This window comes from Octopus bimaculoides, chromosome 5 (assembly GCF_046866305.1).
Source record: "Octopus bimaculoides isolate indiv1 chromosome 5, ASM4686630v1, whole genome shotgun sequence".
Lineage (NCBI taxonomy): Eukaryota > Metazoa > Mollusca > Cephalopoda > Octopoda > Octopodidae > Octopus > Octopus bimaculoides.
Genome location: NC_142932.1, coordinates 1,348,836 through 1,355,428, shown reverse-complemented (window position 1 = coordinate 1,355,428; position 6,593 = coordinate 1,348,836). Strand labels below are relative to the sequence as shown.

General features: G+C 38.2%; 1 pseudogene; it reads right to left on the bottom strand.

The window, feature by feature from the left end:
* Window positions 1-1,077: 1,077 nt before the first annotated feature.
* Window positions 1,078-1,576, bottom strand: LOC149135400 (uncharacterized; annotated as a pseudogene).
* Window positions 1,577-6,593: the final 5,017 nt, after the last annotated feature.

Genomic DNA, 6,593 nt, shown 5'->3' with positions numbered 1-6,593 from the left:
GTGTATACATTGTAATCTGTAACTATAAGCGTCAATATCTGCCAATCTGTCTTGAAACATCATGCAAATCACACACTAAATCATTACCAAATTTCATATCGCAGTTAGATTTCATGCAACCCAGTATGAGACAAAAAAGAGAAACTGAACATTATAAGAGTAATAGTTAAGTATGCTTGTCCTGGAAATAACAATTTCTCGTGATAAAATTAGTTTTTTCTTTCTCCTTCACTGTTTCTTCAAGTTCTTTCTTTCTTACTCAGACACACACTCACACAACACACACACTCGCACGGCACACACACTCACACAACACACACACTCGCACGGCATACACACTCACACAACACACACACTCGCACGGCATACACACTCACACAACACACACACTCGCACGGCATACACATTCACACAACTCACATTCACACTTCCCCGTGCATTCCTTTCATTGTGTATGAAGAAAATACATAATACTCAGGTGCACACCTAAAGTGTATATATACATACATGCGTGAGTGTGTGTGTGTGTGTGTGTGTGTGTGTGTGTATGTGTGTGTGTGTGTGTGTGTGTGTTAAGCATACATAAACTTGCAAAAGGTAATCAAGTGCAGGTAGTATTGAATCGTTAGCCAGAAATTCAGTCTTGAAAGTATGTGTTCTTAACTTGTGTCATTTAAGAAATTTAATTCTCTACTTCCAACAATATTAACGTCTACTTCTTCTGTTGTTGCACATGTGTGTTATGGATGCATATATATATGTATGTGTATATATAGATATACAGAGCAACCTCGGCTCTCGACCATAATTTGTTCTGAAAGTGTGTTCTAAAACCGAATTGTTCGAGAACCGAATCATTTTTTCCCATTACAATTAATGTAAAAGAGATTAATTCGTTTCCAAGCGCTACATGAATGCTTATTTACACGCTTACACTATATATTTTAGTATAAAGACGTTTATTCAAACTGTAAGTGACACACAAAAGTGTGTTATTTCTCAGAAAGGGAGTCCCCTTCCATGAAAACTTCTGGTAACTGTCTTTCGGGGGTTTCTTCCCTTCTCTGTCTCTTTGGCTCAGGTAAGTCTTTCTCTGGGGTTTCTTTTCTTTTTCTGTCAGTAAAAACCTGTCCAATGTTAGTTTTATTGCCTGGGTTGTAAAATTTTTCTAAAAGGAACATGACATTGTCATTGAAAAGGTTCACTGCTCTATAAGGGTGATATTTTTCCCCAAAATTTTACACATCACCCCATTTAGTACAAATTTCCTTGAATAAAGAACCTGGGACATCCTCCTTTCCTTCTCTTCCTCGGAAGACATTTCCTCAGCCAAAGTCTTTTGCTGTTCATTTTGAAGGTATACTAGTTCTTCGGTGGTAAGCTCAGTACGATGGTCTTCCACCAGCTCTTCAATATCTTCGCTGCCGACATCGAAGCCCATAGTTTTTCCCATAGAGACAATATCATCAACAATAGCAATTTCCTCGACAGTAGCAGTACGTGTAGCTGTTTCAAACCCCTCAAAGTTTCGTTCCGGTACACAGTCTGGCCTAAGTTTCCTCCATGCTGAATTCATGGGTCTGTAACTCACTTGGTTCCATGCATTGTCAATAAGATTAGCACAATTCAGGATATTGAAATGATGATTTCAAAATACTCCGAGAATTAACTGAGTGTCATCGTGACTTGAAAACACTTTCGAAACGGCTTTTGTGTAAAGTTTCTTAAAGTTTGCAATGACCTGTTGGTCAATTGGGTGTATTAGAGGAGTTGTGTTAGGTGGCAGGTATTTGACCTGAATAAAATCAAACTCTTCAACTGAGTCATCCTCCAAACCTGGAGAGTGAGCGGGAGCAATGTCTAACACCAGAAAAAGGCATTTTAGTGGCAAGTTTTTTGGGGGGTTTTATTTTCAGATACTTTTTAACACACGGGGCAAAAACTTTATGAATCTACCCAATAAAAAATTGTCTGGTTACCCAAGCCTTCGTATTAGCCCGCCACATAACAGGCAATTTACTCTTCATAACATTGTTTCTTTTAAAAGTCCTCGGATTATCGGAATGGTAAACAAGCAATGGCTTGACCTCGAAATCGCCACTTGCGTTGCAGCAGAGCAAAAGGGTGAGTCTATCTTTCATTGGCTTGTGCACTGGCAACGCTTTTTCCTCCTCACTAATATAGGTCCTATTAGGAATTCGTTTCCAAAATAATCCTGTTTTATCCCCGTAAAACACCTGTTGGGGGAGATAACATCCTTCCTTTATCAAGTCACTAAACCCAATCACAAATTTCTCAGCTGCTTCCTTGTTTGAACTCGCCGCCTCCTCATACTTAATTACAGTATATTTCAATTCTCTTCTTAAATTTCTCGAACCACCCTCTACTAGCTTTGAATTCAAAAGTATCACTTTCAGAACTTATACCAGGGTTTTTCTTTACTAAATCATTAATAATTTCTAATGCTTCCTCACAAACAAATGCTTCACTGATATCGTCACCTGCTAACTGTTTCTCATCTATAAAAATAAGCCATAACTTTTCCACTTCTTCGAATATCTTTGGTCTTTGTTTATTAATAACAGTCGCTCCTTTTGCAACAACAGCTCCTTTTATCACTTCCTTATCTTTTTTAAATAGTAGATATTTTCGATTTAGGCACACCGTACTGCACAGCGAGATCTGACACACGAACGCCATTTTTGTGTTTTGCGATGATTTCTTTCGTTCACTTCATTTGTTTCTCTCTCAACGTTTCTTTTCCTTTTACCAGTATCACTGCTAGCTTCCTTTGGAGCCATGACTAACGGCTAAGGAAGAGAAAGAAGGCACAGTACAATAAAACTGGAAATGAACAGCACAGCACAATACACGAATGTATACAACACGGCAGTCATAGGCGCAGGAATGGCCGTGCTTCCGGGCCGAGTTCAAGCCACATGCTTCCGGGTCGAGTTCTACTGCGGGGCCTCTTGGGGAAATGTCTACTATAGCCTCAGGCCGACCAGAGCCTTGTGAGTGGATTTTGTAGACGGAAACTGAAAGAAGCCGTCGTATATATATATATATATATATATATATGTATACACACACACACATACATACACACACACACACATGTATGTATGTATTTGTGTGTCTGTGTTTGTCCCCCACCGTCGCTTGACAACCGACGTTGGTGTGGTTACGTCCCCATAACTTAGTGGTTCGGCAAAGGTGTCCCATAGATAGAATAAGTCCTGGGGTTGATTTGTTCGACTAAAGGCGGTGCTCAAGCATAGCCGCAGTCAAATGACTGAAACAAGTAAAAGAATAAAAGAATAAAAATTTATGTATAAAATAAAAGAAGAAAAATGCACACAGTTTACATAGTTTTAATGTATTTTTTAATATATTTTATAAGTGAAAAAGTATTGCGTCTGTCGACCGGTTTCGCTTTCACTAATCATGACATTGAAATTATTGTAATTTCGTATTCTCATAGCCCGTGTTGTGTATAGGAGTTTGTGAATGAAATGAAGCCAATGGTTTAGAAATGTGAACCCCCAAACTGAAGAACATGCCCCAACCTGTTGGAAGGCTCGGAATTCTTATTCAAACAAGGAGAGACGTTCACAATTAAGACCAACTTCACTTGTACTTTCGAGAATCTAATTTATGTCATAACTTGTTCAGGTTGTGGACGTAACTATATAGAACAGAGAAGTATAGCACTTAGACGGAGACCCACACTACATAAGGAACAGATCTGTCTCCCAGAGTACAGACAGATTCCTTTGAGTGAACATAGAGATGTACATGTAATATTCAGCCAAACCTCGCAGTTTTCCCCATCTACCAGTGCAAACAAACGATTTCTGTACAAGAACGTTTTAGTTATCGAAAAATACAGAACACGCCTAAATATGAACGCCTAATCAACTTTGGTCTCAGTATATATTTTAATTTATGTTCACATACCCAACACTATAAATACTTCATCTCACTACTTTAGCTTTTGAGTTTTTTATATTTATTTATGCCCTTCCCAAGACATGAGCAATTACCTCCCCTGTCCTGAATATTAACGATCACTAATGACCTCCCTAAAATCTTCTTATGGGAATACGTATTACAATATCTTTCAATGTCATAATTAGCGAAAGCGAAACCAATTGACAAACAATACTCTTTCAATTATAAAAAATATATCAAATCTCGGTAAACTCTGTGCATTTTCCTTCTTTTATTTTATATATGTATTTTTTGTATTTCAACTCAACACGTGGGAATAATCGAAATTCTCCTCCTCCCTTTTTCTTACTATACATATGTATGTATGTATGTATAATGATATATAATGATATCCAAGGGTCCACGTGTAGGAAGTTAGTAAGCATCAAGCTGTCTGTAGAAGGTATAAAAACAACTTTCAGGAACAATAATGCTTTATTAACGTAGTAGTTTCTAAATTTTCCCCATGTCGAACTTCGATCAGCTGAAAAAAGTTACTTTCTAGTTCACGGTTAGTAACTGGGGTTGCTATGTATGCGAATAAAAATCCAAATTGAGAGACTGGAGCAGGTAAAATCCAGGCTACATATGTTTCCTAGCTAGCAAAACCTCTGAAGTAATAATTGCTCAACGAGGGGTACTCCACTAGCTATTCATCAGGCCGAAGACACCTTAGTTAAATGAAAGTTACATTTTCGTCAAGGCATTCCAAATCACATCTTGAAATCAAATCTTCTTCCGAGGTTCTGCTAGCTAGGTAACATATGTAGCTTGGATTTTACTTGCTCTATTCCCTAAATTTGTATATATATCAAAACAAGAGATTGGAAAAAAATGTTTTGCATCATTTCATCACAACTGTACGTGTTTCATTTGCTAATAAGAGTTACAAAATTGTACATATAGGTTAAGCATTTAAGATATATCCAATTAGAAATTCTAGAGACATAGCATCAAATTATATTATTATATGATTCTCAGTTTAAAGAATTAACCCTATCTGCATTATATATAAATATATAGATATATATAGATATAGATAAACTTACTTAGAAATGGATATGTGGCGTTCAATCATATAATAATATTAATAAAATGTATATATATGTGCTGTGGTAAGTAGCTTGCTTACCAACCACATGGTTCCGGGTTCAGTCCCACTGCGTGGCACCTTGGGCAAGTGTCTTCTACTATAGCCTCGGGCCGACCAAAGCCTTGTGAGTGGATTTGGTAGACGGAAACTGAAAGAAGCCCGTCGTATATAAGTATATGTGTGTGTGTGTGTTTGTGTGTCTGTGTTTGTCCCTCCAACATCGCTTGACAACCGATGCTGGTGTGTTTACGTCCCCGTAACTTAGCGGTTCGGCAAAAGAGACCGATAGAATAAGTACTAGGCTTACAAAGAATAAGTCCTGGGGTCAATTTGCTCGACTAAAGGCGGTGCTCCAGCATGGCTGCAGTCAACTGGCTGAAACAAGTAAAAGAGTAAAAGAGTATATATACATATATGTACATGCATACATATATATGTATATAGATGCATATATGGGTACGGGACGTCACAAAACGTAAACAACATGAAATACGAAGACAAACTTCGTATTTTATAGTATCTATAAAATGTGTGCGCGTGTGGGTACGTGTGTGCGTGGGTGTTAGATGTGCGTGGGTGAGATTTGTGTGAAGTTATTATGATGATTTTAAGAGACAATGTGTATGTATATATGCAATAGATTTGAGTATGTGCGTGTGCGTGTTTCGTTCTTGCATTATTGCGCATGTCCTGTGCTCCTGCGTGTTTTGCAGTACGCTTCTGTATTTAGTTGTTGTGTACGTTGTTAGAGTCTAATACTTATGAATGTGAATGGTATGTTTGATTAGGAATGTGTCTATTCTCTGTGTGTTTGTGTGTCTGTGTGTGTATGTGTGTCTGTGTATGCGTGTTTGCCACTTAAATGTATGTGTGTGTTATTGGCTTTCAATCTGTGATTGTTGTGGCGAGTGGATATGCGTGTTTGTGCGTGAGTGAGCTTGTGTGTGTGTGTGTGTGTGTGTGTGTGTGTGTGTGTGTGTGTGTGTGTGTTTGTACGTGTGAGTTCGTGTGTGTGACCTGCTGCTTAGATTCGTGTTTCTGTACGAGTGTGTTTTATGAGTTTTAGGGGTGTAGTGTGAAAGCCTTACAATGGTATTATACGGTGCATATATGTATGCATGTGTTTTTGTGTGTATGTAAGTAATGTATGTGTGTGAGTGTGTGAGTGCGTGTGTATTTTTGTGTGTGTGTGTGTGTTGCTCTGTTGATGTGTATGAGGCTCGAACCTTGTATATATAAATGCGTGAGTAATGTGTATGACACTATAATTGTACGACTGCATGCATCTGTGTGGGTACGTCTGCGTGTGATTTAAGAGTGTGCGATTGGCTCTTGCAGTTATATGTGTATGTCTGTATTCACGGAGGCGCTGTAGACGTTATGTGGAGAGTGTAATGTGTCTTTGTACGTTTGTGTTCATGTCAGGTCGTTGACCAAATCCGGGGGAAGTCAATATGTGTGACCAATGCTGACAGTTCGTATGAGCTTCTAATATTACATGTATTAA